The following is a 25,031-nucleotide window of genomic DNA, read 5'->3' on the forward strand; positions in this document are numbered from 1 at the left end:
CCACTGATTGATTTATTGATTTTTTCAGGTAGAATTTAGAACCCAAATCAACCAAAAACATAAATAGGCTTTCTATGGCCCACTATTTGTGAGAGAGATGGCACGCTCAGGACTGGCACACAAGCCCAGAGGCCAATATTAATCTCCCACTTTTTATTTTTTTTCAGTGAAAATTTATAAACCCAATAAAAAAAATAATAAATAGGCTTTCTATGGCCCACTATCTGAGAGAGAGAGATGGCACGCTTAGGACTGGCACACAAGCCCAAAGGCCAATATTAATCTCCCTTTTTTTTTCAGGGAGAATTTATAAAACCAAAAAAAAATAAATAAATAGGCTTTCTATGGCCCACTATTTGTGAGAGAGATGGCACGCTCAGGACTGGCACACAAGCCCAGAGGCCAATATTAATCTCCCACTTTTTTTTTTTTGTTCCAGGGAAAATTTATAAACCCAATAAAAAAAATAATAAATAGGCTTTCTATGGCCCACTATCTGAGAGAGAGAGATGGCACGCTTAGGACTGGCACACAAGCCCAAAGGCCAATATTAATCTCCCACTGATTGATTTATTGATTTTTTCAGGTAGAATTTAGAACCCAAATAAAGCAAAAAAAAAAAATAGGCTTTCTATGGCCCACTGAGTGAGTGATGATGCACACAGGAGTCAGGAGTGGCACACAAGCCCTGAGGCCAATATTTTTCTCCCACTGATTGATGTAGTGATTTTTTCAGGTAGATTTTAGAACCCAAATCAAGCAAAAAAATAAATAGGCTTTCTATGGCCCACTGACTGAGAGATGGCACACACAGGAGTCAAGAGTGGCACACAAGCCCTGAGGCCAATATTTTTCTCCCACTGATTGATGTAGTGATTTTTTCAGGTAGATTTTATAACCCAAATCAAGCAAAAAAATAAATAGGCTTTCTATGGCCCACTGAGTGAGAGATGGCACACACAGGGATGGCACTCTAGCAGAAATGTCAATCTTAATCTCCCACAAAAAAAAAAAAAAAAAAAAAACAGGGAGTGTCCAACAATTACTATCTCCCTGCAGTAATCTCAGCCAGGTATGGCAGGCAGCAATAAGGAGTGGACTGATGCACAAATTAAATAAAAAGTGTGGACAAACAAAAAAGATAGCTGTGCAGAAAGGAAGGAACAAGAGGATTTGTGCTTTGAAAAAAGCAGTTGGTTTGCACAGCGGCGTACACACAGCAATGCAGCTATCAGGGAGCCTTCTAGGGCAGCCCAATGAGCTACAGCGCTGAGGGGAAAAAAAAAAAAATGTAGCTTCCACTGTCCCTGCACACCGAAGGTGGTGTTGGGCAGTGGAAATCGCTACAGCACAAGCGGTTTGGTGGTTAATGGACCCTGCCTAACGCTATCCCTGCTTCTGACGAAGCGGCAGCAACCTCTCCCTAAGCTCAGATCAGCAGCAGTAACATGGCGGTCAGCGGGAACGCCCCTTTATAGCCCCTGTGACGCCGCAGACAGCAAGCCAATCACTGCAATGCCCTTCTCTAAGATGGTGGGGACCAGGACCTATGTCATCACGCTGCCCACACTCTGCGTTTACCTTCATTGGCTGAGAAATGGCGCTTTCGCGTCATTGAAACGCGACTTTGGCGCGAAAGTCGCGTACCGCATGGCCGACCCCGCACAGGGGTCGGATCGGGTTTCATGAAACCCGACTTTGCCAAAAGTCGGCGACTTTTGAAAATGAATTACCCGTTTCGCTCAACCCTAGTTACTAGTATTGGATTAATAATGGATAGGTGTCATAATTGACGCCTCTCCATTACTAATTTGGCTTAATGTCACCTTACAATAGCAAAGTGGCATTAACCCTTCATTACCCCATATCCCACCGCTACACGGGAATGGGAAGAGAGTGGCCAAGTGCCAGAATAGGCGCATCTTCCAGATGTGCCTTTTCTGGGGTGGCTGGGGGCAGATGTTTTTAGCCAGGGGGGGCCAATAACCGTGGACCCTCTCCAGGCTATTAATATCTGCCCTCAGTCACTGGCTTTACTACTCTGGTGGAGAAAATTGTGCGGGAGCCCACGCCAATTTTTTCCGCCATTTAACCCTTTAATTTAATAGCTAGAACGCCCAAATTTTGCATATACACACTACTAACATTAGTAGTGTGGAATATGCAAAAAAAAATGGGGATATGAGATGGTTTACTGTATGTAAACCATGTCTCATATCATGTCGGGTTTAGGAAGGAGATAGCAAAAGCCGGCAATTGAATTACCGGCTTTAAAGCTATCTAGCGCTGTTTGAAGTAATAATAAATAATATAATAATAATAATTTTATTTATATAGCGCCAACATATTCCGCAGCGCTTTACAAATTATAGAGGGGACTTGTACAGACAATAAACATTACAGCATAACAGAAATACAGTTCAAAACAGATACCAGGAGGAGTGAGGGCCCTGCTCGCAAGCTTACAAACTATGGGGAAAAGGGGAGACACGAGAGGTGGATGGTAACAATTACATAGTAACATAGTAACATAGTTAGTAAGGCCGAAAAAAGACATTTGTCCATCCAGTTCAGCCTATATTCCATCATAATAAATACCCAGATCTACGTCCTTCTACAGAACCTAATAATTGTATGATACAATATTGTTCTGCTCCAGGAAGACATCCAGGCCTCTCTTGAACCCCTCGACTGAGTTCGCCATCACCACCTCCTCAGGCAAGCAATTCCAGATTCTCACTGCCCTAACAGTAAAGAATCCTCTTCTATGTTGGTGGAAAAACCTTCTCTTCTCCAGACGCAAAGAATGCCCCCTTGTGCCCGTCACCTTCCTTGGTATAAACAGATCCTCAGCGAGATATTTGTATTGTCCCCTTATATACTTATACATGGTTATTAGATCGCCCCTCAGTCGTCTTTTTTCTAGACTAAATAATCCTAATTTCGCTAATCTATCTGGGTATTGTAGTTCTCCCATCCCCTTTATTAATTTTGTTGCCCTCCTTTGTACTCTCTCTAGTTCCATTATATCCTTCCTGAGCACCGGTGCCCAAAACTGGACACAGTACTCCATGTGCGGTCTAACTAGGGATTTGTACAGAGGCAGTATAATGCTCTCATCATGTGTATCCAGACCTCTTTTAATGCACCCCATGATCCTGTTTGCCTTGGCAGCTGCTGCCTGGCACTGGCTGCTCCAGGTAAGTTTATCATTAACTAGGATCCCCAAGTCCTTCTCCCTGTCAGATTTACCCAGTGGTTTCCCGTTCAGTGTGTAATGGTGATATTGATTCCCTCTTCCCATGTGTATAACCTTACATTTATCATTGTTAAACCTCATCTGCCACCTTTCAGCCCAAGTTTCCAACTTATCCAGATCCATCTGTAGCAGAATACTATCTTCTCTTGTATTAACTGCTTTACATAGTTTTGTATCATCTGCAAATATCGATATTTTACTGTGTAAACCTTCTACCAGATCATTAATGAATATGTTGAAGAGAACAGGTCCCAATACTGACCCCTGCGGTACCCCACTGGTCACAGCGACCCAGTTAGAGACTATACCATTTATAACCACCCTCTGCTTTCTATCACTAAGCCAGTTACTAACCCATTTACACACATTTTCCCCCAGACCAAGCATTCTCATTTTGTGTACCAACCTCTTGTGCGGCACGGTATCAAACGCTTTGGAAAAATCGAGATATACCACGTCCAATGCCTCACCGTGGTCCAGCCTATAGCTTACCTCTTCATAAAAACTGATTAGATTGGTTTGACAGGAGCGATTTCTCATAAACCCATGCTGATATGGAGTTAAACAGTTATTCTCATTGAGATAATCCAGAATAACATCCCTCAGAAACCCTTCAAATATTTTACCAACAATAGAGGTTAGACTTACTGGCCTATAATTTCCAGGTTCACTTTTAGAGCCCTTTTTGAATATTGGCACCACATTTGCTATGCGCCAGTCCTGCAGAACAGACCCTGTCGCTATAGAGTCACTAAAAATAAGAAATAATGGTTTATCTATTACATTACTTAGTTCTCTTAGTACTCGTGGGTGTATGCCATCCGGACCCGGAGATTTATCTATTTTAATCTTATTTAGCCGGTTTCGCACCTCTTCTTGGGTTAGATTGGTGACCCTTAGTATAGGGTTTTCATTGTTTCTTGGGATTTCACCTAGCATTTCATTTTCCACCGTGAATACCGTGGAGAAGAAGGTGTTTAATATGTTAGCTTTTTCCTCGTCATCTACAACCATTCTTTCCTCTCTATTTTTTAAGGGGCCTACATTTTCAGTTTTTATTCTTTTACTATTGATATAGTTGAAGAACAGTTTGGGATTAGTTTTACTCTCCTTAGCAATGTGCTTCTCTGTTTCCTTTTTGGCAGCTTTAATTAGTTTTTTAGATAAAGTATTTTTCTCCCTATAGTTTTTTAGAGCTTCAATGGTGCCATCCTGCTTTAGTAGTGCAAATGCTTTCTTTTTACTGTTAATTGCCTGTCTTACTTCTTTGTTTAGCCACATTGGGTTTTTCCTATTTCTAGTCCTTTTATTCCCACAAGGTATAAACCGCTTACACTGCCTATTTAGGATGTTCTTAAACATTTCCCATTTATTATCTGTATTCTCATTTCTGAGGATATTGTCCCAGTCTACCAGATTAAGGGCATCTCTAAGCTGTTCAAACTTTGCCTTCCTAAAGTTCAATGTTTTTGTGACTCCCTGACAAGTCCCCCTAGTGAAAGACAGGTGAAACTGCAACAATTGCTTTAGTTATTCGGACCAGCTATAGTGTAAGGCTCAGGTGTTCATGTAAAGCTGCATGAACCAGTTACCTGCCTAAGTATGTAGCAGTACAGACACAGAGGGCTAATACTGCATAAAGTGTATGAGAACATGATGCGAGGAACCTTTTTTTTTTTTTTTTTTTTTTATTATAAATAGGCCACACAGGGATCGTTAGGTTAATGCATTGAGGCGGTAGGCCAGTCTGAACAAATGAGTTTTTAGGGCACGCTTAAAACTGTGGGGATTGGGGATTAATCGTATTAACCTAGGTAGTGCATTCCAAAGAATCGGCGCAGCACGTGTAAAGTCTTGGAGACGGGAGTGGGAGGTTCTGATTATTGAGGATGCTAACCTGAGGTCATTAGCGGAGCGGAGGGCACGGGTAGGGTGGTAGACTGATACCAGGGAGGAGATGTAGGGTGGTGCTGAGCCATGGAGTGCTTTGTGGATGAGGGTAGTAGTTTTGTACTGGATTCTGGAGTGGATGGGTAGCCAGTGTAATGACTGGCCAATCACTGCAATGCCCTTCTCTAAGATGGTGGGGACCAGGACCTATGTCATCACGCTGCCCACACTCTGCGTTTACCTTCATTGGCTGAGAAATGGCGCTTTTCGCATATATGTGTCTACTGACATATATATATATATATATATATATATATATAGACAGTATATATGTTTTTTTTTACACATGGATCCCTTGTATAGCCGTATGTTGGTTTTGCAAGCCTGCGAGAAAAACACGCAGTACGGATGCCATACGGATTACATACGGAGGATGCCATGCGCAAAAAACGCTGAAACACCCTGCCTACGGAGGAGCTATTTTGGGGACTTTTCAGCGTATTACGGCCGTAATATACGGACCGTATTGTCTTACGCTGAGTGTGACTCCAGCCTAACATGAAGTACAACATGTCCCGAAAAAACAATCTCAGAATCAGCGGGATCCGTTGAAGCGTTCCAGAGTTATAACCTCATAAAGTGACAGTGGTCAGAATTGCAAAAATTGGCTCGGTCATTAACCCCTTCATGACCCCTCCTTCCCAGAGCCATAACTTTTTTATTTTTCCGTCAATTTGGCCATGTGAGGGCTTATTTTTTGCGGGACGAGTTGTACTTTTGAACGACATCATTGGTTTTAGCATGTCTTGTACTAGAAAACGGGAAAAAAATTCCAAGTGCGGTGAAATTGCAAAAAAAGTGCAGTCCCACACATGTTTTTTGTTTGGCTTTTTTGCTAGGTTCACTAAATGCTAAAACTAACCTGCCATTATGATTCTCCAGGTCAGTACGAGTTCGTAGACACCTAACATGACTAGGTTATTTTTTATCTAAGTGGTGAAAAAAAATTCCAAACTTTGCTAAAAAAAAAAAAAAAAAAAAAAAATTGCGCCATTTTCCGATACTCGTAGCGTCTCCATTTTTCGTGATCTGGGGTCGATTGAGGGCTTATTTTTTGCGTGCCGAGATGACGTTTTTAATGATAGCATTTCGGTGCAGATATGTTCTTTTGATCGCCCGTTATTGCATTTTAATGCAATGTTGCGGCGACCAAAAAAACGTAATTCTGGTGTTTCAAATTTTTTTCCCACTACGCTGTTTAGCGTTCAGGTTAATGCTTTTTTTAAATTGATAGATCGGGCGATTCTGAGCGTGGTGATACCAAATATGTGTAGATTTGATATTTTTTTTATTGATTTATTTTGATTGGGGCGAAAGGGGGGTGATTTAAACTTTTATATTTTTTTTATTTTTTTAACATTTTTTTCAACTTTTTTTTTTTACTTTTGCCATGCTTCAATAGCCTCCGTGGGAGGCTGATCGCTGCTATGTAGCAGAAATGGAGGTGTGCTGTGAGCGCCGACCACAGGGTGGCGCTCACAGCCACCGGCGATCAGTAACCATAGAGGTCTCAAGGACCTCTATGGTTACAATGGAGACGCATCGCCGACCCCCGATCATGTGACGGGGTCGGCGATGACGTCATTTCCGGCCGCCCGGCCGGATGCGGTAGTTAAATGCTGCTGTCCGCATTTGACAGCGGCATTTAACTAGATAATAGGTGCGGGCAGATCGCGATTCTGCCCGCGCCTATTACGGGCACATGTCAGCTGTTCAAAACAGCTGACATGTCCCGGCTTTGGTGCGGGCTCACCGCGGAGCCCTGCATCAAAGCAGGGGATCTGACCTTGGACGTACTATCCCGTCCAAGGTCAGATAGGGGTTAAGTACCAAATTGGCTCTGTCACTAAGGGGTTAATCCCCTGAGGTATTTTCGTTTTTGCTCTTCTTCCCAGAGCCATAACTTTTTTATTTTTCTGTCATTATGGCCATGTGAGGGCTTGTTTTTTGGGGATTGAGTTGCACTTTTGAAAGACACCATTGATTTTACCATGTCGTGTACTAGAAAACAGGATAAAAATTCCAAGTGAAATTGCAAAAAAAGTGCAATCCAACTCTTGTTTTTTGTTTGGCTTTTTACTAGGTTCACTAAATGCCATAACTGACACGCCAGTATGGTTCTCCAGGTCCAGTGGTGAAAAAAAAATTCCAAACTTTGTTAAAAAAAAAATTATTTTTTTGCCATTTTTTGATACCTGTAGCGTCTCCATTTTTCGCGATCTTGGGTTGAGTGAGGGCTTATTTTTTGCGTCCCGTGCTGACATTTTTAATGATACTATTTTGGTGCAGATATGATCTTTTGATCGCCTGTTATTTCATTTTAAAGATATGTCGCAGCTACCAAAAAACGTAATTCTTTGTTGTCTCACTACACCATTTAGAAATCAGGTTAATCCTTTGTTTAATTTTTTTTATTGATAGATTGGGCAATTCTGAATGCGGCGATATCTAATATGTGTATGTTTGATTTTTTAAGTTTTTGTATTATTTTATTTTGAATGGGGCGAAAGGGGGGTGATTTTAACTTTTATATTTTTAAAAACTTTTGTTTTTACTTTTGGCATGCTTCATTCGTCTCCATGGGAGACTAGAAGCTGCCACAACCCGATCGGCTCTGCTTCACAGAGGCGATGATCAGATCACATCTAGGTAGTAGAATTACTCACTTGCTATGAGCGCCGACCACCGGGAGGCAGTCACAGCAAGCGGGCAGTGACAACCATAGAGGGAGGTTTCCAGGAGATCTCTGGTTGTCTTGCCAATGAACCGGTGACCTGCAATCACGTGAGGAGTAGTGATGGGCGATCACTAAAATGCTCGATTCGAGCAAATTGGAATACTCGGGTACTCGGCCAGAACAACGAGCCCAATGTAAGTCTATAGGAGACCCGAGTATTTTTACCGCAATCCCCCCAGGGGTCCTTTTAAGGTCTAAAAATGTCTGAAAATGATGGAAACACTGCTCAAATGACACAGAGACATTATGGGGATCGCCCCTGGAAGCATTCCTGACTCCTAGTTCACAGGCTTAATCATTTTTTTCCGAGATTCATGCCATTTTTTCTGATGCCACAAAAAACACATTAAAACGAAACCAAAACGGGTTTTGCTTGAAAATATGTCAAGGTACATCCTTTGCAGGTTAATCACTAGTGTAAGGCCAAATATTTAACACCAGACCGAAAATGTCCTCCCCCACTTAGGCTTAGTTCAGACGCAGCGTTTTTGAAGCGTTTTTCAACTTTAACATTGCTTTCAACCACTACAAATGCATTCACTGGGAAATGTCATTAACAACCCTAGCTGGCCATGTGGTGTGTGACACATAAGCAGACCCATCTTGTTTCATTTACGAAGGAGGGACTCTTAAAGTCACAGAGCCTATTTTTACTGGTGCATCAGGTGGCATTAATCTTCTTAAAGGGCCATTATGAAACAGTGGGTCTCCTAAGCTGTTGCAGCCCATACTGTGAGTGGATGAGCTGCCACGAATTACGACGCACCACAATACCCCTGTCATAAGATGTTCTTGGGTGCCGATCTGATCAGTTGTTTGTGGTAGGGGAGCAATAGTGATTTGCAATCACAGACCATGCATGGATTATCATAAGCACTGCGTGAGGCATAACCCACTCAGTAGGGCCTGCATCCATTTATTTCATCCCCCATTTCCATAACCCAGTTTTCTGACACCCCACAGGTAGCACTGACTCCACACTGTAATAGTGCCTTGTTTTCCCCCATGAAGATTTCATGTCCCCTTGGAAATGACCTGCTTTGTTCCCCATACGATAATTATGTCCCTATTTGCAGGCCCATGCAATATTTATGCCCCATAAAATAATTATGCCCTTGATTAAGCTCCATGTAACAATTATTTCTCCTTTTCCTACCCCATCAATATACCTAATTTGGACGTGTCCATGTGTCTGTGTGCAATGAGTCATCCACAGCTGAACAGTAACTTAGGTATCCATAGTTACTACCACTAGCAGCTAACTGCGTTGGCGTAACCATGGATACCTAAGGAGAGGAGCTCTCCCTGGTGGCGAGTTAAGGCATAAGCCTTTTTTGAACGTTAACCTGTGAGGCAACACTGTGAGGCAACATTGTGAGGTAACACTCAGGCAACACTGAGGCAACAGTGTGAGGCAACATTTCAAAGATGGATCAAATTGAGCGCGCTGCTCTACATAGAGAAGCGAATCGCATATGGATGCGTAACCTTCATCATACTTAAACAGAAGACGAACGAAATTGTCGAAGAACTGCTGATGCAGCGCGACAGAGGGGAGAAAGAGAAACGAATAAAGTAACTGAATCACGTAGAGCATCTAATGCTGCACGACAATGAGCAACACGCAATGCACAAAGTGATACACATATTTCACAAAAAAGAGAACAAGATAGAATACGTGTTCAAAATGCAAGAGCCACTCGACGACGGCAAGTTACATTCTCAATCAAATTGATGAAACACGTATTGAAGATCACTATGCTGGTGAACTGACATTTCAATGTCAGTTCTGCCAATCTAAAAATTTCAAAGACTAAATGGCGCAGGACAAAACATTCCCTTCCTGCTGCAAGAGAGAGCACATCCAATTACTTTCCATTCATATGGATGATCAATTAGTCAAGTTGATGAAAGGAGAGCATCAGCACTCCAATAACTTTATGGCTAATATCAGGCAATACAATAGCTCACTTGCTTTGGCATCAATGGGAGCACAAGTAGCGCCACCTCTTGGGCATGGTCCATACTGTTTTCGAATTTATGGACAAATTTTTACCACAGAACTGCCCCATTGCATCCCGCTGTGGGTAGTACTCCCAAGTTTGCCCAGATCTATATCTTGGACAGTGAAGAAGCATAAAAGTTGGACTAACTCTGAGCTGTGGTCTATGGACCAAACATTGGGCATGGGCAGGGTCTTGGGGCAGATGCCAAGCTCAACCATGTTAAATAGCTTACACTCAGGAACATTGAGGAATAGCGCTATCGGATAGTTCTACCCATTCATTTCCTTTCGGAATAGGGCTGTGGGATAGCTCTACCTGTTCACTTTCTTCATGGATAGCGCTGTCAGATAGCTCTACCCGAACAGTATTAACTACAGAGCATTTTCATACACAAGGTAGGAGTGGCAGGAGAGATACACCAGGTATTTGTTTGCCATTAGTCTGCACATACGCCAGTCTGGTGGGTGGGTACATCCTATTGCGAGGTCAGTCTGCTGTGTGGTTATACCCCATTGCATGGTTTGTAATCACAGCATGCACCCTAAGGGCACGCAATCACTCGTACTGTAAATTCCATCTTTAAACGATTATCGGAACTGCAATTTCATTTTGCTCTTGATCAGTAATTTTCAAAATTCTCAATTCTGAGGTAAAATCTGTATTCAGCGAAGACAGAGTTTCCCATTACCGAGATGGCAGAGGCTACGGATAGAATTATATGTGGATAAAAGTGATGAGGAAGGTGGAGCTCTGCCTCCTTACATCTACATAGAATTATATTCGTAGCCTCTGCCATCCCCTATCTCAATAATGGGAAAGTCTGTATTCACTGAATACTGATTTTACCACAGAATAAGTAGCATAGCCACTGAGGGGGCAAAGGGTACGGTCACTCTGGGACCTGAGCTCTGAGGGGCCCATCAGTAGCTTTGCTACTTTTAAGTGTATTGGCATGTGCAGCATTGTTACAGTTAAACTCTCCAGCAGAGCAGGAAGACATGATGCCTCTTCTCCCTGCACTACCATGCATATTCTGAGAGGTCCATGAACTGGGGGAGGGGGCTGGGTGCCAGCATCGGGCCCCCAGCCTGTCATCGCAAATTCAACTGTATCTGCATTCTGGATGACGATACAGTTGAAAGCAATGATGAGAGAAGTTCCTCTGCATCTAATGTCACAGTACAGCAGGCACGTTTTTATTTTAATCAGCAGTGCATTATACTGTGTGGATGCCTATGGGAGCACATTATACTATATTGAGACCTATGGGGAGTGCATTATACTAAATAGAGATATTTTGTGGAGTGCAGAATACTATATTGAGGTCTATGGGGAGTGCAGTATACTGTATGGAGGCCTATGGGGAGTGCATAATACTAAATAGAGATCTTATGTGGAGTGCAGTATACTATATGGAGACCTATGGTGAGTGCGTTATACTATATAGAGACATATGGGGAGTGCATTATACTATATAGAGGCCTATGTGGAGGTCTATGTGGAGTGCTTTATACTAAATAGACACCTTATGTGGAGTGCATTATACTGTATGGAGGCCTATGGAGAGTACATTATACTATATATAGGCTTATGGGAAGTGCATTATATATATAGATTAACACACAAAATGCTGTCCAAAGTCAGTGTAGGATAGCACATATGATTCACAAATTGCTAAAATGCAACTAATCCCTTAACTAAAGACCTAAAAATTAACTTTTAACCCTTTTACCCCCGAGTGTGGTTTGCATGTTAATGACCGGGCCAATTTTTACAATTGTGACCACTGTCACTTTATAAGGTTATAACTCTGGAACGCTTCAACGGATCTTTGCGATTATGAGATTTTTCGTGACATATTGTACTTCACGTTAGTAGTAAAAATTTCTTCGATATAACTTGTGTTTATATGTGTAAAAAATGGAAATTTGGTGAAAATTTGGAAAATTTTGCAATTTTCAAACTTTGAATTTTTATTCCCTTAAAACAGAGAAATATGTCACACAAAATCTAATATATAATTGCCTAGAATACTACTTCCTGCAATTTGTGCAACTTCCGTGGCTTTGTCCGGAGCTAATGTCCGGAGCTAATGTCCGGAGCTAATGTCCGGAGATAAGTGATGTCAACAGTGTCCAGTGTCTGATTGTTTGCCGCCTGCTGCGAGCGACCAATCAGAAACGTGCCGTACTGTGACACACTCCGCCCGCCATTTTGGTGTAATTTTTGAATTTTTACCTCACAGCAAGTTTCTACTGCGTGGAGGCGGGCCCAGTGACGTTGCTCTTCAAGCTCCTGACGAATTTCGTCAAAAAAATGATGATACCATTTACCAAAACTATATATATTTAGTTGTGAAGTGGTTCAGTGACATTTTCACACCAATTTTGAACTTTTGTTTGGTGTTTTCTCCATATACTGCCTATTATTTTTGTTCTTTCTTACTATTATTTATTAATTGTATTATTCTTACATTTGAATAAATAAAGTATATATGGATTCTAGACTCCCGATTCTTTAGAATCGGGCTGCCATCTAGTAGTTAATAAATAACTAAAAAAAAAAGGGATCTAGATGGATGGGCGCAGAGTATTCCAATGTCCAGGTATCTGCCGCAACATAAAAGACAATACCACCAGATTGTCAAGTAAAAATCAATAAATATAAATACGTAATGTGCGCAAAAATACCTTATGAACAATTTTAATATAAAAAAACACAACTGAAAAAACACTACAAGAACACTACTAGATAAAACCAAGTGATAGGTCACATGAAATAAAATACGGAGCGGGTTCCAGAAATGAGCTAGATAGCATGACAATCATAGAACAACTATAAAACGATCCCATGGTAAAGGATCACATATAAAAATAACAGAGCATCGATCGCCAGAGTGGGCTGAATAGTTCCACAACGTATAAGTATAGAGCAATAGATGTATAAGGTACCTCACAGGGGGTTGCTCTTTTAGGTGTTGTAGTCCGTAGTTAGAAGTTCTTTCTTCATAGCAGCCACAAAAAAAGGGGAAAGGAAAAAATAACTTACAGGAGCGCGGTCCCGGACCATCCCTGACGAAGGAGACCGTGTTCTCCGAAACGCGTTGGAATTGGTCCTCATGTTGCCTCGTATTCCGCCAGTCACGTGATCATCTACGTCACGCAAGGTTCTGCTCTTCCGAACTTCAACACGAGCGTATCTACGCTCCGACGCTGGCGGTTAAGAGGCCCGGGGAGCGTGTGTCACCGGCCGGGACCGCGCTCCTGTAAGTTATTTTTTCCTTTCCCCCTTTTTTTGTGGCTGCTATGAAGAAAGAACTTCTAACTACGGACTACAGCACCTAAAAGAGCAACCCCCTGTGAGGTACCTTATACATCTATTGCTCTATACTTATACGTTGTGGAACTATTCAGCCCACTCTGGCGATCGATGCTCTGTTATTTTTATATGTGATCCTTTACCATGGGATCGTTTTATAGTTGTTCTATGATTGTCATGCTATCTAGCTCATTTCTGGAACCCGCTCCGTATTTTATTTCATGTGACCTATCACTTGGTTTTATCTAGTAGTGTTCTTGTAATGTTTTTTCAGTTGTGTTTTTTTATATTAAAATTGTTCATAAGGTATTTTTGCGCACATCACGTATTTATCGTTAATAAATAACATTTCCCACATGTCCACTTACTTTGGACAATTTTGGAAAGAAATTTTTTGTTAGGAAGTTATAAGGGTTAAAGTTGACCAGCGATTTCTCATTTTTACAACAAAATTTTAAAAAACTGTTTTTTTAGAACTCACCTCACATTTGAAGTCACTTTGAGGGGTCTATATGACAGAAAATACCCAAAAGTGACACTATTCTAAAAACTGCTCCCCTCAAGCTGATCAAAACCACATTCAAGAAATTTATTAACCCTTCAGCTGTTTCACAGCAGCAGAAGCAATGTGGAAGGAAAAACTGAACATTTCAATTTTTAGTCACAAAAATTATTTTTAGCAACAATTTTTTTATTTTCACAAGGTTGAAAGGAGAAAATGGACAGACAAAGTTGTTGTACAATTTCTCCTGAGTGTGCCGATACCCCATATGTGGGGGAAAACCAGTTTCGCATTAAAGGCCATGATGTACTATTCCATCAATGGCCAGACAGGCCCAGGTCACATGGACGGAATAGTACGTCGGAAGGAAGAAAGGGGTTAATAATACTACTAAAGGAAACATAAACATTAAAGCTCGCACAAGTCAGTATATCTTTATGGACACTGCTATTGATTGAATAATCTCACATCCTATATATAGTGCTAATAGTCCTACCAATATATTTAATTTAATTCAGGCATATGGATCAAGGTGTGGCTGTTACCTATATACCAAATCTTTTGCCCCACTACAAGTACACTGACGTGTGCTATTAAAAACTGCCCTAAGCCTCCCCAACATGTTTCACCAGCATCACTGATGTCATCAGGGGATTGAGGCTATAATATAACGCGCAAGCAGCCTAACAGAGTGACGCTCCCGGGAGATTGCGGTATGCGTTCACACTGAACGCACACCGCGATCTCTAAAAGAGAAGCAGGGACCGCCAGGAGGGTGAGTATCGCCTATATTCACCTGTGCTGCGTTCTACCGCTGAGCGCCGCCATCTTCCCGGTCTTCAGCCTGTGACCTTCAGTTCAGAGGGCGCGATGACGCGCTTAATGCGCGCCGGCACCGCCCCCTGACTGAACAGTCACAGCCAGGAGACCGGGAAGATGGCGGCGCCCAGCGGTGGAACGCAGGACAGGTGAATATAGTAAGTGCTTGGGGGCCTGAGCTGGCGGCGATACCGGCACCTGACCTCCACAGCGCGCCGGTGTCCCCGCCTGCTCAGGCCCCCGGATGGGTGCAGCGCATGACAGGATGGGGACGCAGGATGGGGACGCAGGATGGGTGCAGCACATACCAGGATGGGGACGCAGGATGGGTGCAGCACATGACAGGATGGTGACGCAGGATGGGTGCAGCACATGACAGGATGGGGACGCAGGATGGGTGCAGCACATGACAGGATGGGGACGCAGGATGGGGACGCAGGATGGGTGCAGCACATGACAGGATGGGGGCGCAGGATGGGTGCAGCACATGACAGGATGGGGACGCAGGATGGGTGCAGCACATGACAGGATGGGGACGCAGGATGGGTGCAGCACATGACAGGATGGGGGCGCAGGATGGGTGCAGCACATGACAGGATGGGGACGCAGGATGGGTGCAGCACATGACAGGATGGGGACGCAGGATGGGGACGCAGGATGGGTGCAGCACATACCAGGATGGGGACGCAGGATGGGTGCAACACATGACAGGATGGGGACACAGGATGGGTGCAGCACATGACAGGATGGGGACGCAGGATGGGTGCAGCACATGACAGGATGGGGACGCAGGATGGGTGCAGCACATGACAGGATGGGGGAGCAGGATGGGTGCAGCACATGACAGGATGGGGACGCAGGATGGGTGCAGCACATGACAGGATGGGGACGCAGGATGGGGACGCAGGATGGGTGCAGCACATACCAGGATGGGGACGCAGGATGGGTGCAGCACATGACAGGATGGGGACGCAGGATGGGTGCAGCACTTGACAGGATGGGGACGCAGGATGGGTGCAGCACATGACAGGATGGGGACGCAGGATGGGTGCAGCACATACCAGGATGGGGACGCAGGATGGGTGCAGCACATGACAGGATGGGGACGCAGGATGGGTGCAACACATGACAGGATGAGGACGCAGGATGGGTGCAGCACATGACAGGATGGGGACGCAGGATGGGTGCAGCACATACCAGGATGGGGACACAGGATGGGTGCAGCACATGACAGGATGGGGACGCAGGATGGGTGCAGCACATGACAGGATGGGGACGCAGGATGGGGATGCAGGATGGGGACGCAGGATGGGTGCAGCACATACCAGGATGGGGACGCAGGATGGGTGCAGTACATGACAGGATGGGGACGCAGGATGGGTGCAGCACATGCCAGGATGGGGACGCAGGATGGGGACGCAGGATGGGTGCAGCACATACCAGGATGGGGACGCAGGATGGGTGTAGCACATGACAGGATGGGGCGCAGCATGGGTGCAGCACATGACAGGATGGGGACGCAGGATGGGTGCAGCACATGACAGGATGGGGACGCAGGATGGGGACGCAGGATGGGTGCAGCACATGACAGGATGGGGACGCAGGATGGGTGCAGCACATGACAGGATGGGGACGCAGGATGGGTGCAGCACATGACAGGATGGGGACGCAGGATGGGGACGCAGGATGGGTGCAGCACATACCAGGATGGGGACGCAGGATGGGTGCAGCACATTACAGGATGGGGACGCAGGATTGGTGCAGCACATGACAGGATGGGGACGCAGGATGGGAGCATCACATGACAGGATGGGGACGCAGGATGAATGCAGCACATGACAGGATGGGAACGCAGGATGGGGACACAGGATGGGTGCAGCACATACCAGGATGGGGACGCAGGATGGGTGCAGCACATGACAGAATGGGGGCGCAGGATGGGTGCAGCACGTGACAGGATGGGGACGCAGGATGGGTGCAGCACATGACAGGATGGGGACGCAGAATGGGTGCAGCACATGACAGGATGGGGACGCAGGGTGGGTGCAGCACATGACAGGATGGGGGCACAGGATGGGTGCAGCACATGACAGGATGGTGACGCAGGATGTGTGCAGCACATGACAGGATGGGGACGCAGAATGGGTGCAGCACATGACAGGATGGGGACGCAGGATGGGTGCAGCACATGACAGGATGGGGACGCAGGATGGATGCAGCACATGACAGGATGGAGGCGCAGGATGGGTGCAGCACATGACAGGATGGGGACGCAGGATGGGGACGCAGGATGGGTGCAGCACATATCAGGATGGGGACGCAGGATGGGTGCAGCACATGACAGGATGGGGGCGCAGGATGGGTGCAGCACATGACAGGATGGGGACGCAGGATGGGTGCAGCACATGACAGGATGGGGACGCAGAATGGGTGCAGCACATGACAGGATGGGGACGCAGGATGGGTGCAGCACATGACAGGATGGGGGCGCAGGATGGGTGCAGCACATGACAGAATGGGGACGCAGGATGGGTGCAGCACATAACAGGATGGGGACGCAGAATGGGTGCAGCACATGACAGGATGGGGACGCAGGATGGGTGCAGCACATGACAGGATGGGGATGCAGGATGGAGCAGCACATACCAGGATGGAGACCATATACCAATATAAATGCTCGCCACCCGGGCGTAGAACGGGTTCAATAGCTAGTATAATTTATAGCCTCAATTCCCAGATAATGCCAATGATGCTGGTGGAACATATTGGGGAGGCTTAGGGCAGTTTTTAATAGCATATGTCAGTGTACTTGTATTGGGCAAAAGATTTGATTTATCGATATCGGCTCACCTTGATCCATATGCCTGAATGAAATGAAATATATTGGTACGACTATTACCGTTTTATATAGGACGTGAGCTTATTCAATCAATGCAAGCCTGAGGATACCATTGTTTTTCGCTTGTAAGTTTTGACATTAAAACTATGTTCTACTTTTGAACTTTATTGGTTCACTGCCTCATCACTACATAAGACTAAACCAAAAAAATGATGATCAAAAGGTCAATTTGTATTAAAGATACATATAAATTTTATTTTATTACAAACTTTAAAATCCATATAACCAAGTAGGGAAGACGGTGAAAACAGAAACAACATGTTCACCCATATGCTACATATAAAAGGGACGTCTACATGTGGACTAGCGCTTTACATAATAATATTTGCTTGCAAAACAACAGTATAAGCAATGCTCTACCTCTCTTCACAGGTATCCATAGGTTCAACAGCGTGTATACACATAGATATAAACCTGGCCGTACGCCACTTGTTGTACTCTCATCAGTTTTTAACCTATATCTGAAAAGAGGTCTTTAGCCCTAACATATCAAGGGCTCCATATAACCACCACAATGTCTCCCATATTGCCAGTGACACATGTCAAAAATTACTATTATATTTTCCAATTGGTGGTTGCCGGGAATGTTTGGGGCCAGAAACCGGAGCCCAGGCCCCTTGAGAAAGGAGAGGTCTGAAACACACGTCGGGGCGGATGCACGCACCTGGGCTCCGGTTTCTGGCCCCAAACCTTCCCGGCAACCACCGATTGGTAAATATAATAGTAATTTTTTACATGTGTCACTGGCAATATGGGAGACATTGTGGTGGTTATATGGAGCCCTTGTGGGGTCGGCCATGCGGTACGCGACTTTTGCGCCAAAGTCGCGTTTCAATGACGCGAAAAGCGCCATTTCTCAGCCAATGAAGGTGGACGCAGAGTGTGGGCAGCGTGATGACATAGGTCCTGGTCCCCACCATCTTAGAGAAGGGCATTGCAGTGATTGGCTTGCTGTCTGCGGCGTCACAGGGGCTATAAAGAGGCGTTCCCGCCGACCGCCATCTTACTGCTGCTGATCTGAGCCTAGGGAGAGGTTGCTGCAACTTCGTCAGAAGCAGGGATAGCGTTAGGCAGGGTCCATTAACCACCAAACCGCTTGTGCTGTAACGATTTCCACTGTCCAACACCACCTTTTGTTTGCAGGGACAGTGGAAGCTACATTTTTTTTCCCTCAGCGCTGTAGCTTATTAGGCTGCCCTAGAAGGCCCCCTGATAACTGCATTGCTGTGTGTACGCCACTGTGCAAACCAACTGCTTTTTTCAAAGCACAAATCCTGTTGTTCCTTCCTTTCTGCACAGCTATCTTGTTTGTTTGTCCACACTTTTGATTTAATTTGTGCATCAGTCCACTCCTTATTGCTGCCTGCCATACGTGGCTGAGATTACTGCAGGGAGATAGTAATTGTAGGACAGTCCCTGTTTTTTTTTTTGTGGGAGATTAAGATTGGCATTTCTGCTAGAGTGCCATCCCCGTGTGTGCCATCTCTCTCACATAGTGGGCCATAGAAAGCCTTTTCATTTTTCTGTTTTTTTTTTGTGGGGTTTATAAATTCTCCCTGAAAAAAAAACAGTGGGAGATTAATATTGGCCTTTGGGCTTGTGTGCCAGTCCTGAATGTGCCATCTCTCTCTCAAATAGTGGGCCATAGAAAGCCTATTAATTTTTTTTTTTTGGTTTCTAAATTCTCCCTGAAAAAATAAAAAAAAATCAGTGGGAGATTAATATTGCCCTTTCTGCTTGTGTGCCACTCCTGACTCCTAGGTGTGCCATCTCTCTCTCTCTCAAATAGTGGGCCATAGAAAGCCTATTTTTTTTTTTATTGAGTTTCTAAATTCTCCCTGAAAAAATAAAAAAAATCAGTGGGAGATTAATATTGCCCTTTCTGCTTGTGTGCCACTCCTGACTCCTGGGTGTGCCACCTCTATCTCTCAAATAGTGGGCCATAGAAAGCCTATTTTTTTTTATTGTGTTTCTAAATTCTCCCTGAAAAAATAAAAAAAAAAATCAGTGGGAAATTAATATTGCCCTTTCTGCTTGTGTGCCACTCCTGACTCCTGTGTGTGCCATCTCTCTCTCTCAAATAGTGAGCCATAGAAAGCCTATTAATTTTTTTTTTTTTTTTTGGTTTGTAAATTCTCCCTGAAAAAAAAAAAAAAATCAGTGGGAGATTAATATTGCCCTTTCTGCTTGTGTGCCACTCCTGACTCCTGGGTGTGCCATCTCTCTCTCTCTCTCAAATAGTGGGCCATAGAAAGCTTTTTTTTTTTTTATTGGGTTTCTAAATTCTCCCTGATAAAATAAAAAAAAATCAGTGGGAGGTTAATATTGCCCTTTCTGCTTGTGTGCCACTCCTGACTCCTGGGTGTGCCATCTCTCTCTCTCAAATAGTGGGCCATAGAAAGCCTATTTTTTTTTTATTTGGTTTCTAAATTCTCCCTGAAAAAATCATTTTTTTAAATTTGGTTTCTAAATTCTTCCTGAAAAAAAATCATTTTTTTTATTTTGTTTCTAAAGTCTCCCTGAAAAAATAAAAAAAAATCAGTGGGAGATTAATATTGCCCTTTCTGCTTGTGTGCCAGTCTTGACTCCTGGGTGTGCCATCTCTCTCTCTCAAATAGTGGGCCATAGAAAGCCTATTTTTTTGTTTTTTATTTGGTTTCTAAATTCTCCCTGAAAAAATCATTTTTTTTAATTTGGTTTCTAAATTCTTCCTGAAAAAATCATTTTTTTAAAATTTTGTTTCTAAAGTCTCCCTGAAAAAATAAAAAAAAAATCAGTGGGAGATTAATATTGCCCTTTCTGCTTGTGTGCCAGTCTTGACACCTGGGTGTGCCATCTCTCTCTCTCAAATAGTGGGCCATAGAAAGCCTTTTTTTTTTTTTATTGGGTTTCTAAATTCTCCCTGAAAAAATCATTTTTTTTTATTTGGTTTCTAAATTCTTCCTGAAAAAATCATTTTTTTAAAATTTTGTTTCTAAAGTCTCCCTGAAAAAAAAAAAAAAAAAAGCGGCAGATCAATATTGACATTTCTGCTTGAGTGACAGTCCTGCGTGTGTGGCATCTCTCTCATTTGGTGCCACCGAAAACAGAGTGTGTAACATTGTGCCTGATTTTCCTTGCGGTCTCACCCACCTGTAAAGGGATATCTAAATCATACTGAAGTTATAGCTCACCGTGTAAGTTGTTTGACAGCAACAAATACTGTTACTTTGGTTACGTTTTTAAAACAATGAGGAAGTCTGGTGGAAGAGGTCGTGGCCGTGGGCGTTCATTGTCAGCTGGTAATGATGGTAGTGGTAGTGGAGCATCAGGTGGTCGTGGTAAAAAAAATATTGCACCTAAGTCTGGAGCTGTGGAGCCAGGTTTGTCGTCTGGCTACAGAAGGCCTCGAACGCTCCCTTTTCTGGGAGTAGGAAAACCGCTTTTAAAGCCGGAGCAGCAAGAGCAAGTTTTGGCTTACCTTGCTGACTCAGCCTCTAGCTCTTTTGCCTCCTCTTTTGAAACTGGTAAATGTAAAAGCAGCGCGTCGTTAGTGGATGTTCACGGTCAGGGACAAGTCGCTTCCTTGTCCTCTTCAGCAAAAACAACAACAGAGAAGGATGCAGCAGGCGACACAACGGGTTACTCCATGGAGCTCTTTACACATACCGTCCCTGGCTTAGAAAGTGAAGCAGTTAACAGGTCATGCCCATTACAAGTTGAATCTGACATGGAGTGCACAGATGCACAGCCACAGCCAGACTACTATGCTGGTCTTTTGACTCAGACCACAACATTGCCCTCGCAGGGTACTGATCCAGAATCAGACCCTGATGAGACTATGTTGCCCCATCACGAACGCTCTACCACCGACTTACACGGTGACACAGACGAAGTTGCGCACGAGCTAGAAGAGGAGGTTATAGATGACCCAGTTGTTGACCCCGATTGGCAGCCATTGGGGGAACAGGGTGCAGGCGGCAGTAGTTCTGAAGCGGAGGAGGGGCCGCAGCAGGCATCAACATCGCAACAGGTTCCATCTGCTGGGTCCGTAGATGGGACAAAACGCGTGGCAAAGCCAAAAACTGTTGGAGGACAGCGTGGCCATTCGGTTAAAGCTCAGTCTGCAATGCCTGAAAAGGGATCCGAGGCTCGAAAGAGTGCAGTCTGGCAATTTTTTAAACAACATCCAATTGATCCGCACAAAGTCATCTGTCAAAAATGTTCAACTACCTTAAGCAGAGGTCAGAATCTGAAAAGTCTCAATACAAGTTGCATGCATAGACATTTAACCACCATGCATTTGCAAGCCTGGACTAACTACCAAACGTCCCTTAAGGTTGTAGCACCCTCGGCCAATGAAGCTAGTCACCAACGCTACATCCCTGCCGTCTCTGTAAGGCCACCTGTTGTGAATTTTGTGGCAGAGCTCCCTCCTGTGGTCACAAGTTGTACTTCGGCTGATTCTCTCTATGAGCTTCCGTTGGTGGAGGAGAGTGGTACTGCGGCTTCTGAGTTTCCTTCCTCAGGTGATGTGGTGAAGTCGTTAGGTGCTGCTCTATTTAACTCCACCTAGTGCTTTGATCCTGGCCTCCAGTCAATGTTCTAGTATTGGACTTGCTTCCTCCTGGATCGTTCCTGTGGCCTGCTGCTCTGCATAGCTAAGTTCCGCTTTTGTTATTTTGTTTGCTGTTTTTTTCTGTCCAGCTTGCTTATTTGGTTTTTCTTGCTTGCTGGAAGCTCTGGGACGCAGAGGGTGTACCTCCGTGCCGTTAGTCGGTACGGAGGGTCTTTTTGCCCCTTTGCGTGGTTGTTAGTAGGGTTTTGTGTTGACCGCAAAGTTACCTTTCCTATCCTCGCTCTGTTCAGAAAGTCGGGCCTCACTTTGCTAAATCTATTTCATCTCTACGTTTGTCTTTTCATCTTAACTCACAGTCATTATATGTGGGGGCTGCCTTTTCCTTTGGGGTATTTCTCTGAGGCAAGGTAGGCTTATTTTCTATCTTCAGGCTAGCTAGTTTCTCAGGCTGTGCCGAGTTGCATAGGGAGCGTTAGGCGCAATCCACGGCTGCCTCTAGTCTTGCTGGAGAGGATTAGGGATTGCGGTCAGCAGAGTTTCCACGTCTCAGAGCTCGTTCTATGTTTTTGGGTTTTTGTCAGGTCACTGTATGTGCTCTGACTTCTATGTCCATTGTGGTACTGAATTACCTAATCATAACAGTACTGGAGGCCCAAAGTACTAATGATTCTCAATAGAGGGAATCTCTGCACTGTGTTTTGCCTTTTTTTTCCCCTAGACATTTGGGTGGTTCAGGACACAGGTGTAGCGATGGACATTAAAGGTCTGTCTTCATGTGTGGATCAGCTCACGGCAAGAGTACAAAATATTCAAGACTTTGTGGTTCAGAATTCTATGTTAGAACCAAGAATTCCTATTCCTAATTTGTTTTTTGGAGATAGAACTAAATTTCTGAGTTTCAAAAATAATTGTAAGCTATTTCTGGCTTTGAAACCTCGCTCCTCTGGTGACCCAGTTCAACAAGTTATGATCATTATTTCTTTTTTACGTGGCGACCCTCAGGACTGGGCATTTTCTCTTGCGCCAGGAGATCCTGCATTAAGTAATATTGATGCGTTTTTCCTGGCGCTCGGATTGCTGTACGATGAACCTAATTCAGTGGATCAGGCAGAGAAAAATTTGCTGGCTCTGTGTCAGGGTCAGGATGAGATAGAGGTATATTGTCAGAAATTTAGAAAGTGGTCCGTACTCACTCAATGGAATGAAGGTGCGCTCGCAGCTATTTTCCGAAAGGGTCTCTCTGAAGCCCTTAAGGATGTCATGGTGGGATTTCCTATGCCTGCTGGTCTGAATGAGTCTATGTCTTTGGCCATTCAGATCGGTCGACGCTTGCGTGAGCGTAAATCTGTGCACCATTTGGCGGTATTATCTGAGCATAAACCTGAGCCTATGCAGTGCGATAGGACTTTGACCAGAGTTGAACGGCAAGAACACAGACGTCAGAATGGGCTGTGTTTCTACTGTGGTGATTCCACTCATGCTATCTCTGATTGTCCTAAGCGCACTAAGCGGTTCGCTAGGTCTGCCACCATTGGTACGGTACAGTCAAAATTTCTTTTGTCCGTTACCTTGATCTGCTCTTTGTCATCTTATTCTGTCATGGCATTTGTGGATTCAGGCTCTGCCCTGAATTTGATGGACTTGGAGTATGTTAGGCGTTGTGGGTTTTTCTTGGAGCCCTTGCAGTGTCCTATTCCATTGAGAGGAATTGATGCTACGCCTTTGGCCAAGAATAAACCTCAGTACTGGACCCAGCTGACCATGTGCATGGCTCCTGCACATCAGGAGGTTATTCGCTTTCTGGTGTTGCATAATCTGCATGATGTGGTCGTGTTGGGGTTGCCATGGCTACGAGTCCATAATCCAGTTTTAGATTGGAAATCCATGTCTGTGTCCAGCTGGGGTTGTCAGGGGGTACATGGTGATGTCCCATATCTGTCTATTTCGTCATCCACCCCTTCTGAGATCCCAGAGTTCTTGTCTGATTACAGGGATGTATTTGATGAGCCCAAGTCCGATACCCTACCTCCGCATAGGGATTGTGATTGTGCTATCGATTTGATTCCTGGTAGTAAATTCCCAAAAGGTCGACTGTTTAATTTATCTGTGCCTGAGCACGCCGCTATGCGGAGTTACGTGAAGGAGTCCTTGGAGAAGGGGCATATTCGCCCGTCATCGTCGCCATTAGGAGCGGGGTTCTTTTTTGTGGCCAAGAAGGATGGTTCGCTGAGACCTTGTATAGATTACCGCCTTCTAAATAAGATCACGGTTAAATTTCAGTACCCCTTGCCGCTGTTATCTGAATTGTTTGCTCGGATTAAGGGGGCTAGTTGGTTCACCAAGATAGATCTTCGTGGTGCGTATAATCTTGTGCGTATTAAGCAAGGCGATGAATGGAAAACTGCATTTAATACGCCCGAGGGCGATTTTGAGTACCTAGTAATGCCATTCGGACTTGCCAATGCTCCATCAGTGTTTCAGTCCTTTATGCATGACATCTTCCGAGAGTACCTGGATAAATTCCTGATTGTATACTTGGATGATATTTTGATCTTCTCGGATGATTGGGAGTCTCATGTGAAGCAGGTCAGAACGGTGTTTCAGGTCCTGCGTGCTAATTCTTTGTTTGTGAAGGGATCAAAGTGTCTCTTTGGTGTTCAGAAGGTTTCATTTTGGGGGTTCATTTTTTCCCCTTCTACTATCGAGATGGACCCTGTTAAGGTGCAAGCCATCCATGATTGGACTCAGCCGACATCTCTGAAAAGTCTGCAAAAGTTCCTGGGCTTTGCTAATTTTTATCGTCGCTTCATCTGCAATTTTTCTAGTATTGCTAAACCATTGACCGATTTGACCAAGAAGGGTGCTGATGTGGTCAATTGGTCTTCTGCTGCTGTGGAAGCTTTTCAAGAGTTGAAGCGTCGTTTTTCTTCTGCCCCTGTGTTGTGTCAACCAGATGTTCCGCTTCCATTTCAGGTCGAGGTTG

This window comes from Ranitomeya imitator, chromosome 3, assembly GCF_032444005.1.
Source record: "Ranitomeya imitator isolate aRanImi1 chromosome 3, aRanImi1.pri, whole genome shotgun sequence".
NCBI lineage: Eukaryota > Metazoa > Chordata > Amphibia > Anura > Dendrobatidae > Ranitomeya > Ranitomeya imitator.